Genomic DNA, 13,456 nt, shown 5'->3' on the forward strand with positions numbered 1-13,456 from the left:
GTCGTGCATCCATCATGGCGGAGCAGACGGCGCGAGATTGTCAAAATCTCGGCCGCTTTGACGTCCTCTCGTGTCGTCGAACGACGACCGAATTCTCTCTCATGCTTTTTACACGACTTTTACACGAGAATCGTATGATTGGCGGAGAATAGAATTGGCGCGTATTTTGAATTCTCGAAGGGAAGGTTATAAATACTTATTGTATCATACAATTATATCTTGTAGAAAAGTAGTATAATTTGAATATTCAAAATTATTCTCACTTCAATCGAAATTACGTTAGATTGTCAAAATCTCGGCAGCTTTGACATCCTCTCGTGTCGTCGAATTTACACGAGAATCGTATGATTGGCGGAGAATAGAATTGGCGCGTATTTTGAATTCTCGAAGGGAAGGTTATAAATACTTATTGTATCATACAATTATATATACTCGTAGAAAAGTAGTATAATTTGAATATTAAAAATTATTCTCATTTCAATCGAAATTACGTTAGATTGTCAAAATCTCGGCAGCTTTGACATCCTCTCGTCGAATTTACACGAGAATCGTATGATTGGCGGAGAATAGAATTGGCGCGTATTTTGAATTCTCGAAGGGAAGGTTATAAATACTTATTGTATCATACAATTATGTCTCGTAGAAGAGTAGTATAATTTGAATATTCAAAATTATTCTCATTTCAATCGAAATTACGTTAGATTGTCAAAATCTCGGCAGCTTTGACATCCTCTCGTGTCGTCGAATTTACACGAGAATCGTATGATTGGCAGAGAATAGAATTGGCGCGTATTTTGAATTCTCGAAGGGAAGGTTATAAATACTTATTGTATCATACAATTATATTATATCTTGTAGAAAAGTAGTATAATTTGAATATTAAAAATTATTCTCATTTCAATCGAAATTATGTTAGGATAATTGAGATATAATAACGTATCTATAATATGTCTAGCTTATTGGTATATACATACGATTATTATCTTAACTATTCGAATATAAAATTACGTTTATAAATTAAACCATCGTTGCAAATTAGAATTTAGAATTCTCTGGCTTAGAATTCTACGCCAATGTATCGAGGTATATTAGTGAATTATGTAGAAACAAAAAGGTGTTTCCTTTCAAATTAACCAATCAGAGATATGCCTTTGATTCACTAAAATTAAAATTGTTAATGTTTGGATATTTTGTAATTGATTGAAAAAAAAAGAAACAAAAAGGCGTCGCAACAACGGTTTCAACTTTCTCCACGAGAAAAACACAAGGCCCTGGCTAGAATCTCTTACGAACATCCTGTCACAATTTAATCGTGCAAGCGGCCGGTTGACCAACACCGTCCGGTCCAACTTTCCCTTTTGTATCGCGATAAAAAAAAAGAAAAGACGGACGCAACGTCGCGTTAAGGAGTGATTCGCGTGCAATGCGAGCATGCAACGAACGTGAAAAGGATAATTAACGTGAAATGGCGTTTTTTATTACGCGCCGATTGCGCACCGAGATCCATCGCCATTTAACTCGATATAACTTTTCCAACCGGGTATAATAATAATAATAATAAAGATAATAATCGTCAATAATTCAATAATATTGATCGTTTCACTCGATGTAACAATTCGAGAATCGAGAAGAACGAAGAAAAGAGAAAAAGAGACGCTGATGCGATAACGAGAACAAGAAGATTAATCGAAGAGAAACAGAAACGTTTCGTTCTTCGTCGTAGAAATATGCGCGTGTTGGCAGCCTAAGTATCGAAAAAAATATCATTTTTCGTTCGAGACGCCAGTAAATTACCTATCGATTACCTTATACGAGGATACGGAATAACAGCGCTATAAACACCAATTCCTTAACGCGCTATTTACACATTCATTCCATTTACACAATGTCCTTCGTGTCGTATCCCGTGTTTCCTCCTCGGCCGCCTCGTTTCGCTTCCTGCATTTTTCAGCGTGCCACCAACATTCCACCTCGGTGTCTCCGCGCCTATGCACCGCGGGGAAAAAGCAGAAGAGCAAGAAGAGAATAGAACGCGCGTCCATTTCTTGCGCAACGATCGCCATAGTTGGATCTTAATCGGCGTGCAACGAACCTTCTTCCTCTTCTTCTTCTTCCCCTGCGTTCTTTCTTCCATTGGATTTCTTTCCCATTGAAATCACCTCTGATCATCACAGCTAGATCACCGTGTCGCGGTTCCTTGACCACCATTTTCCGCTTTTACGCTCGTCCCTCGTAATTATTGGCAACGCTGCTTGACACGCGTTCAACGATCGATAGGTATTGGGATTATTGAACAGCGGTTACGAAGATTGGATTTAATTCTACGCCGCTTCCGGCGTGGGGAAATTTCGTGGAAAATTGTAGGGAAGAGAGTGTTAGGAAACGTGGGAAGATTGTAACGTAGGAAATGTTTTAGAAGATTGATAAGAGGTGATTTAAGGTATCGAAAATTTATCGAATATATCGGTGTTATTTTGCAGGCGAAAACAAACGTAAAAGTTGATGTGCAAAAATAAAGCGAAGAGCTTTGTCTTCGTCGCACATCTATTGAATCATATATCTCCGTCTCGCTTCGTCGCGAACGCAAACTTCGAATCGTTTGTAACTTGATAAATAAGCTCGAACCGAAATTATTGTATATTAACTTTTATTTCGGCATTTCTGCAATCAATTCTTCCAAAAGTGTGTGCAAACATAAAATAGCCATTAATGGAAATAATTCGACTCTCTCTCTCTCTCTCTCTCTCTCTCTCTTCTCTATATATATATATATATATATATATAATAAAAATGTATATAAATGTTAATTGTAATTCGAATCAACATTTAACGCGAACAAAATACATATATCTTAAGAACATATTCGTTTTAAAATCGCCGAGGGAACACGTGTGCGTCTTCCAGTTGCAAAAAAACGCGAAGATAGTTATAACGACCGTGCACGTGGCTCGTTCAGCGCACGCATAAATTGCTTCGCGAGCAAACTTTCTTTTCGTTTCGCGGGATTCGATTCGCCGTTTCACAGTCAGCGAAAAAAAAAAACAAGGCATAACAAAGTTAATTAACACCGGACGGATCTGCGAGAACTGCTTTCCAAGCGGTTAACTCGTCTAACAATCGACAAATTCCCTTCGATCCTCGTCCGTGAATCGTTTTCTACGATGAAGTTGTACGAGAATATCGTAAATTAGCGAGGAATATTTTAAACATCGATGATCCGACGAAAAACGATTTCGAAATTTTGATAAGGATGATGAAATATATATATATGTATATATATATTTTCTTTTTCTCATTTCAATGTCGTTTCGAGCGATAATCACGTAAAGACAACAAGATAATAAAACGATCCGTGGATCGTTTAAACTTCATCTGCTTCGTGAGAGTGTAATTTTAAAATTTGTTGTTCGTTTTTGTCCCTTTTTTTTTTTTTTTTCTTTCTTTCTTATACTTATAAAACGCGTTATGACTCGTTCCATTTCCATGCCAGCGTTTAATCTCGAAGCGCGCGAAATTTAAAAAAGCACGAGCGTCCCGTTATGGAGCGTTCGTTATTAGCTTCGTGTAATTCGTTCTTTTTGCCACGATCTAATGCGACAATCCGTCCTTCTTTGTTTACCGTTATGGAAACATGCTTCTGTCATCTAATTTCTGATCGCAACGCGTGACCAAGACACGTCTCCACGAGAGCCTTTCTTGCGAGCCGAGAGTCGTTAATCGAGAAACGACCAAGAACCTGGTCTAATGGAAATTTTCAAATAAATAGGTTAAGAACAATCTTATGCACTCGCTCTTTCCAGAAACAAAGATCTCAAAGAGAGAAACGTTACAATGCTATAGATGTTAAGCATTATACGTTAAAAAAAAAAAAAAACCAAAAGTTTTCAAACTTTTCGTTAAAAAAAAAAAATCTTTTTCCCTCAAAAACAATCTCCCTAATCGTTCCGCCTCGTCCACGAGATGAAGCGATCGAAAGGGGAAAGAGGGACAAAAGGAGAGAGAAGGTCGAGCCGCTAATGCATGCATGGAAGCCGATACGCGGCAGCATTGACAGTTTTTGCCCGGTGTCATTATGATCGGCGACGGCCGGACAAAAGAGCGTGGCCGGTCAGCCATCCGTAACGAACGTCCTCCCGCCGGAGGGACGACGATGATGAGGAGGAACAGGCGGAACAGGGAGCCGACCGTGGGACGCCGTCCCTCTTATCATCGGCGGCCAATCGGTCCGAGGCGACACACCGCGCGCCTTTTTTCCCCCCCTCCCTTTGTCCCGTGCACGGCAAATTAATACGGGGGAATGCCGGCAAGGACGATCGACCAGAAGCCGATCGTGCGTGTCCGCCTCGTTGCCCCGATCGCTTCGCGGATCGGATTAAGGGGGAGAGGAAGTGGATCGGTTTACGATCGATTCTCGGCTTTTTGACTTTTTCCAAGATTTTGCATCGTCGAATTCGAGAGACGATACATTGGTGAGATTGTAATTGGTCCTAAGTTTTCGAGGGTTTAAGATATTCTCGTAGTTTTTGTGTAATTTAACTGGTTTCGCGATGTTATTATCAGGATGTGATTCTTGTCGAGCAAATAAAAAAGGTATCGAGTCAAACAAACTTGGAAACCAAGATATCGTGATTCTTACATACTTGTTATTCTTTTTAGGAGACTATATCCGTGCTTCGAAAAGTGTCTCTCTATCGTGAGAAGCGAGCCTTGGCCATCTCATAATGCGTAATGGTTTATAGGAGTCGTGCGAGGAGGCGACGGATAGTTAGTTTTCCAAGTTTCCAAACACGGGTTAAAATGGCGTCCGGGGCGAGGCGAGGGAACGCACACGCGGGTCAAGGAGGAAGGCTGATCGCGTTACACACCGTTTTGCAACCGAGTAACACCTTCGACGTCGCGTGATACCGGTAATTACTGAAAAATAGGCCCGCCGGCCCGTTCCCGCTTTTAGCATCATCGCCCCGACAAAACGGCCTCGGCCAATTTTCCTCGTTACCAGCTATCGTGCGCGTAAACGTCCTATCCCCTTTTCAAAAGTCCACTACTCTTCCGAGCCACCGCCTTCGTGCTCCTCTTCGATGTCTCATGGGTGGGTTGAACGGGAAAGTTACACTTAATCGCCCTTTGGAATTCTTCCGACGATTCTTTTTCCTTTTCTCTCTTTCTTTTTTCGGTGACGCGTATTCGAAATTTGTTTGTTCTTCGTGTAAATAAATAATTGGTGAGTTGTGATCAGATTCACGCTACGTTAAACAATTAAGTTGATCAATTTTCAAAATGATTTCTAATCACTGATCACTCAACACTTGTTTAATTATGTTATTATGTCTGTGATTGCAAAATATTAAAAATTCTTGAAGGGAGTTTTCAAGTGGAATGGTTAATATCGAACTGTTACTTCGTAACCACAAAATATTGTACGATTTGTACGATTTTTCTCCTCGGTCGTGGATGAAATCGATAGCCTCAGCCTCGATCAATTTACCTTCCCTCCGTGGGATGCGAATGGATGAAAAAGTTGTTGGCATCCAATGATCCCGCCGCGAAACGAAAATTGACCGATTTCAGGCAACCGAGCGACAACGTGTAAGTATTCAACGTGCACGTGCACCTCTTTAGTGGTTTCCATTCCCTCCACTGTCCCCTTTCCAACGATTCTCCTTTCGACTCTTCAGATGTTTACTCGACTGTCAAAGTATCATCGATTTGTTGGAAATGGATAATTTCAACGATGAAGCGAGATACTTGGATATACGATTTCTTGTTTTAAACACGAGACGAGCGAGCGAGAAATTTTCGCAACGAGTATATAATTCTAAATAACCAAATGTGTAATAATTTTTTTTATTTAATTATTCTCATAAGTTAGGTAGATGCTTATTGTTCTTGTGATAAGACACTTTACATTCATCAATAAATAAATAATAGAATCTTTCGAATGGCAAAATCAAGTTTGTAGAAAGAAAACAAAGAAGATGTCATATTTATCGCGATAATAACCAATCGCGTGTAACCAAAAAAGAAGCGAGCAAAAAAAAAAGAAGATTACCAAATCAAATGAAGAAAATCGGGGATCATCGAACGCGAGAATCATGGTTGACAATCGTTCGATCTCTGAAGTTGAAGTTGAGCGGGAACAGGCGGAACCAATCGCGCAAAACGGATTACGTTTCAAGATTCGAAACACGCCACGATACAACACGGTCCTTTGATCCCAGAGGAAAGATAAGCGCGCACACGGAGGGAGGGAGGGGAGCGACGACGCGAAGAGGACGCGCACGATGGCATGCGAGCTTTTCGCCTTTGCCTATGCGCATCGACAAAGTGGAGCGTGTATACGCGATTTCCCCCACTTCTCCCCCTCTTGTTGCGGTGTTCCACGGCGTCACGCATCGTCGGTCACGCCGCAAAATCCCTAGGATCCGCGATCCTCTATCAGCGTGGTCGCGCGCAAATTGATTGCCAACCCTATCGTCTCTCTTTCTTCGTTTTTCCAGAATCATTTGCAAATACGATTGCTTTTTTGATCGTTCGACAAGAATTCGATCAGAATTTTGTAAAATTTTTTTAGTGATCGATCGATTCTACTATTTAGAATATCAGTGTTCATCGTTGGAAAGAAGTCTCGCGGAATGCAATGAATCTGATTGGTTAATTCGGAAAGGAACGCCTTTTCATACGTGTTTTATCATGGTATTATACATGTCATATATACTAATTCAAAACGACGATCTGTATTTAAACTTCGATACATTAGCATTGTCAACTTTTATGATTTTGAATATTCAAATTATAATTCTTTTACTACTATAGAGTGTGCAGTATCAGGATTGTCAACAAAGCATCTAAAGTGGATATAGGCGGTTTTAGGATCTCTCTTCCCTGTCCCTGTATCGTCTCGCGAAATTTCTTTTCAGCAGTGAACAGTAGATAGATTATATCTTTTGAAGAAAGTTTGATTGAAATTTTGTAGAATTTCTTGATGGTTCGTGGATTATGATCTTTAGAATATCGATGCCATTTGTAGATTTATTTTGTCTTTTGAAGAAGAGATTAGAGATTTTAAAACAAATTGGCTTTTATTTTTTGTTCAATTTTTAGGTTAGCTTTTGTATGGTTCATAAAGGTTCAATTAAAGATCACCGTTATATAGAAATAATAAATGCAAAATAATTATTTATTTTTATAACACTACAATCTTTTAAATCTCGCTATTAATTAGAAACAATTAGGTTACCAATAAATTTTCTTAGAAAATAATGTCACATGTTCCTTTTAAGCTTTTTAATTTCAATTCAATCTATTATCCATACAATTGCAAAATCGGATATATATTCTTTCGATAATTCTTATTCCTATCACCCAATAGTTCACACTCATTCTATTTATCGCGATTAAATCGAATCAATGCAAAAGTCAATCGTAAATTTTTCGTTCATTATAGTCAATCGTCGCCGTTTTATCCAACGATCGTTTTAACGCGAACATTACAAAAGGGTTGTGTCGTGAGTCATCGATTGACGTTCGATCCTGTCACCGATATATCCGTTATAAAGTCGTTACGACATGGTTGAGGCGCGATATCGATACACTCGCGAGATATCGATCTCAAGCCCACGATCTCGAAGAAACTTTGATCGCTCGATATCATGGAAATTAATCATTAAATGTTGTTATTAAGAAAAATCTGCTTTGCTTTGCATCGTAATAATTATACATAATTTATCTCGTTCTTTGCTTTTGTCGATTTTTATGATTTATGGACAGATTGTTTTTTTCTTTTTTTTTTTTTTTTTTTTTTTTGATGAAGTTTTAGATTATGATGATAGATGGGACAAGATTGTTTAATTTCAGCTAAATGAAATTTCTAAAACAGTATTTGAAGTTAGAAATTTTATCATAAAAATTAAAAAAAAAAATGATATAACCAATTTGTAACGAATGCTCGATTAATCCGACAATATCATTTATAGATTATGAAAAATGAAAATATACATATACGTACAATTTATTTTATATCAATTTTTATTTAATATCCATTTCTTCGATCAAATTTTTCTTCGATCGCTCTCCTTAAGTCTCAAAAAAAAAAAAAAAAAAAAAATGCTGATAAAATATCGTTATCGATCGAAAGGGTGCAAAAAATGAGGGCACAAAGTGTATCCATTTCGATTCTGAATGGACATTCGTTCGAAGACCAAAGAGAGGCAATGAAGGTATTGCTTAATTGGCATATCAATCCCAGAGGAAATGAGAGATAATCGGTTGGCCGAGGCGGCACAATTGAGATCCCGCGGGTTAATAAAGTTGCACACTGGCCACGATTAAGCTTTTCGGCTGACGTTCGACTCGTGTCGATTAATCGAATATGAAAAATCACGAGCTCGAACCCCAACAACCTGTTCCTCGTCCGGATTATCCTCGAACTGATACTGTTTGAAAGTGTATAAAATATATATAGATTTGAGTATGTGTATTATGTACAGAAATGATAATTTATATATTATATATTTGTATGTAATAATTGATGTCTAATTCGAAGCAAATATTAGATTTTTTTATAAATTTTGTATTTTATATGTGAGAATGAAAAAATTTTTTGATACAATTATTAAAAAAATGTGAAGAAAAATAATTGAATATCAGTATAATAAAGTTAATGAAATTCTTTACAAGAGTAAATTGAGACGATCAATTTTACGAAAAATATATTAAAGAAAAGATAAACGAAGATATTAAGTTTCTTATAATTTATAACGTTGTACACGCTTATAATGAACGACAATAAACAATTAAACGTTTCGGCCAATCGAAAATTTTCTTTTACATTACGCACACGTGCAAAAAGATGTTCACGATAGTAACTCGAGGGTATGCATCGCTTAAAATAAATCGTTCCACTTATCAAACTTGTGCCTTCGACCAAACCTCTCCTATATAACACACAACACAGGAAACAGCAGTATGGCGTGACCCAAGTTACCAACACTCGTAACGATAAGCTACAAAATACACGAACTTACGAACCATTTAAGACGGTTGGCGTTTCATTTTAAGCCTGGTTTTCCAATTTCTCTATCACGAAACACCGTAAAAAGGGGTGGAGGATCAATCTCGAACGGGAATCACGCTCGACGATTTCACGAAATTAATCGCAATTCTATCGTGTCGTCGAGGGCCGATTAATCTCCGAGACGATTCTTTAAGACGTTCTCTTTTCGCCACGAAAATATATGTCATGGTTTTCTGCTCAAATAAAATCATGTGTTATTTAAGAAAAGATTTTGTGCGCATGAATGATAATATTTTGTTGAGATCTTCTTTGTTTGTTTTCTTTTAAATTGAAAAGAACGAAGAGGATTGTGCGATAAAAATTATCTGCGTTGGATCTAATATTAGACAATGAAACAATCAAATTGATTGATCAAAAATAGATAAATAGATTCTAATTGGAGATCGTTTCAAGTTGGTTGATATTGAATTTTAAGTTTAAGTGAAGGATTAAATTAATTCTAAAAAGTGCTTAAGATAAAATTAATATGTAAATTAATATACTGCATTTGAAAATGAGTGCAATTTTTTTGCAGTGCAATCATTAGATGATAAATATTTCATCTCTTCAATGTCTTATCGATGCACGTGATTTTTTAATCAATACCTTGAAGATACACAATAACACGCAATTCATTCGAATGTGTATTTCTTAAGAAAAGTGAATATTTCTGTAAACAATTCTTCTTTAATTTATTTATTTTACCCAATATTTATTTTAAGATAAAAGTTTTATATTTTTTTTATTAATGAAAGAATATGCAGTTTCAAATTATTCTTCTTTAAATACTTTTTCATTTTATAAAAATTAAATTGTAAATGTATTACAAAAAAAAATTCGTTTACAAATTCAAGATTATTTTGAAATTGAATTATTATTAGTATTCCTGCAAGAAATTTTGACAAATCAAGATCAAAATGCTAATGAATTCAGAAAGAAAAGATATTCGAAATGGAAGTAGGACCAAGAAATAAAAAACGAGTTCTCCTACCGATATCTTGATATCGTCAAGTGTCCACAAAAGGTACATTGTTTCTTAGAAAGAAGTCACCGCATGCGATGGATCACGGTTGGCCGATTACAGATCTCGATCCGATGAACATCACTAAGTTGAACGACGAAATGTTCATCGACGAGAAAAAATTTTCTACATGGTGGAGGAATCTTCCGGTTGAATTAATCGCGGATCTGCTTTGTAGAATCTCGAACATTCGAGAATGGGAGACAACAAATAAGAGACTCGTAAATTCTCTTATAACAATTATCTTTCTTTAAGAAAATTAAATAAAAATTAATTGTATAAATATTTAAAAATTTGCTTACTCTAATTATTTGAAATTTCCATGAGTGATTAATTTTTCGTGGCCAAGGTTTCGTTGACTCAACACTATCATTTTATTTTCGCTATCTCAGCGATATTGAAGGCTGTTGACATATTAAAACTGACTGTCAAAAATGATACGATTAAATATTTACGATTAAAAATCTTGATTAATTAATATCTAGCTATTTGTATAAATTATAAGTAATTTAAATATTAAATAGATCTGTCTCCAATATAACTAAATGCTCATAAAAAAAAATTTAAACATTTAAAGAATATTTATAATAAAAATATTTAAAATAAAATATCTAAAATAGTATACTTATCATGATATTTATAGAATTTCTATATTTATTTTGTCTTCCAAAATCGATCTTTTAAAATTAACGAACACATTAACATCTTATACAACTTTCCAATCTTATTTTAAATCCAATTTCCGTTCCAAGTTTTACTCACTTCGATAAAAGAACCTTATAACTTCTCCAAAAATATTTGCTCTTCGTTCTTGAGAAAATAACAAACGAAATGGCAGAGAGAGGATTTCAATTTGTCTCGTTTATCTGCTTATACTAGCATATTGAAATACAATTTTTGTAAATTATAAGAACACATTTTAACATTCTGCTTTTATTGCTTTGAAATCATCGTTACCACATCAATTCCTCGATACGTTTATTTGTTTTCTTCATCATGCAATAATAAGTATTTATATTTTTATCCCTGCCATCTTGTTGAGAACAAACAGAAATTAAAAAATGCAAAGATCGTAAACCATATGGCATAGAAGTAGAGATTAGATTATGCGTTCGTCAAAAAATAACTAGGCAAAGCGTTCTCACTTAATTCCACCTCTCTTGCTAATACATGTTATTATTGGCTAAAGCAGTAACAAAGATCGACAATGGACATATCGAAACAGAATGAAATAGAATAATTTAATTTATTCATTAGCATAATTTCTCAATTAAAATATCAATTATAAACCAATAAAATTTCTTTGATTGAAAGACTATGTCAATGCTGTAAAGTCATCATTCTATTTTATTTTATTTCGATATAGTTATTTCTCTTTCTTTCTATTCTTTCTCACTATTCTTAGCCAATAACCAATAATAATACGTGTGACGGTAGAAGTGGAATATCATGAGAACTCTGTCTAGCCATCTTTTGGCAAACGCACAGTATTTAAGTAATAACATATAACTCATATTCTTGTCTGAAGAGGTCAGCCTGACACACGAAAAAAATGGCGATTTTTTAAGCGTACCGGAAACATCCACGAAAATTGTGTGCACGGCGGCGCATGAAATCGCGGCAGACGTTGGCCGTGTAGCGTGTTTATCGACACGAGTGTTATCGTGGTCGGATCTTGCGCGAAGAGCAGCGCTCGTTCGGGTGGTACCAATTTGTCGTTCCTTTATCAACCGTCATCTGATGGCGACCCGACACCGCGCTGGGCCGCGGCCAACCGAATGCAACGTTGCCTTGAAGTGACACCGGGCCCACAATGGGGAACAAAGCGGCGTCCACTTCTTTGCCAAGGGTTTTGTTTCATTCCGCGGTGGACAAGCCTTGTTATTTGTCATGCATTTTGACCCTCGCCGATTTCATCTTGGATATTTTTCTCTGCCTGGTAGAGGTGCTCGCGCGCCAATTCTAAAGAAAGTTCGTACACGCGTGTCTCTGAGAACCGAGCGTTTTTCGTGAGAAGAAAGTAAACAGTGTATGGTAAGGAATTGGTAAGTGATGTGGGATAGTTTATCTTTGAAATACTTATTGTGCGAGGATATTTTTGAAAGTGATTTCGAGTTATATAAGATATTATTATATAATAATATCTTAAATTAGGGAAATTAATGGATGGTTATTTAGAATAGATCGAGAAAGAGATTGTAGGTTATTTTAATAATGACAGTTCTAATGGAGGAGTTAGGAAAGTTAATAGGTGATTATTTAGAATAAGTAAGCTTAAGTAATAAAATAATTTAAATTTATATTAATTCTCGAATAGCTCAAAATTATTTTAACTAATATCTAAATCATAATTGTACTAGATATATCGATGATCAAAGATATGACATAAAAATTAGCCAGCTTTGTCAAGCTGTTATATTGCTTATATTGCTATTATTCCAAATTGAAAATATTTTAGATATAATTTAATATTAAAGAATATAATTTTAGAATATTAATTAAGTTTTAATTATATTAAGTTTTAATTTGATTTAAAATTTTGATTTACAATGTAGAAAAATGTTCCTGTTATTTCTAATTGAAACGACTAGATGATTGACTAAGACGATATCGACAGTTATTATATCAAGATAACTGAATTTTTACACTGACTAGAAATAATAGAAATTGAATTTGCAAGAAAAAATATTATACAAATTAAAGTTAAAAAGAAGATACAAGCGTCTTGTAACATCGATGCAGGTTCAATCACAGAGTACAAGACAATCCAATGGCGTAATCTTCCCTCATGTCACTCGATCATCGTTCAGATGAATTTACAGGTGATTCGTTTTTGTCGAACAATACGTCGATTCAATGTTGATTCAATATTGATAAACGCTCCGTCATTCTCTTCATGTACTTTACACACTTACTATAAATCCTTGTACAGTCCGCTATTAAAGACATACGCAAATATGAAAATATAAATCTTAAAAATATATTTTTCGATCCACTGTAAAAACATAGAAATATTGCCAGAAATAATATTTCTGAAGGATCCTTAATATCCTTAATCCAAAAGAAAACGTTGCTTCTTACTTTTCGTGAAATGGCGGTATGTAATTAAAAATGTTTTTTTTAACCTAACCTAACCTTCTATGACATTTTACAATATTATGACATCTTAATCGCATTATTGTGTTCTTTTGTCTTTTAGTTTCACACTTAACGGGCCATTATGATGTTAATGGCGTTATTAATTACTGGAAAAGACACCTCCAAGCTTCGATGAAGGTTTCCACAGTACGATACAATCGCGGCGAGGAGCTCCATTAACCTTTAAACAGATGCTGAGAAAAATGAATAATGAGTCGTGCAATCGCGATTTCAAATGTTAAAAT

General features: G+C 35.6%; 1 protein-coding gene across 4 annotated transcripts in view; it reads right to left on the reverse strand.

Annotated features, from left to right (window-relative positions):
• LOC116414448 (uncharacterized) overlaps positions 1–13,456 on the reverse strand; it is a 169,354-nt gene that overhangs the window by 109,025 nt on the left and 46,873 nt on the right. The window lies entirely within an intron of this gene.

The sequence above is a fragment of the Apis florea genome, unplaced genomic scaffold (genome assembly GCF_048593485.1).
Source record: "Apis florea isolate Af1SG1 unplaced genomic scaffold, ASM4859348v1 contig_3203_pilon, whole genome shotgun sequence".
NCBI classification, from domain to species: domain Eukaryota; kingdom Metazoa; phylum Arthropoda; class Insecta; order Hymenoptera; family Apidae; genus Apis; species Apis florea.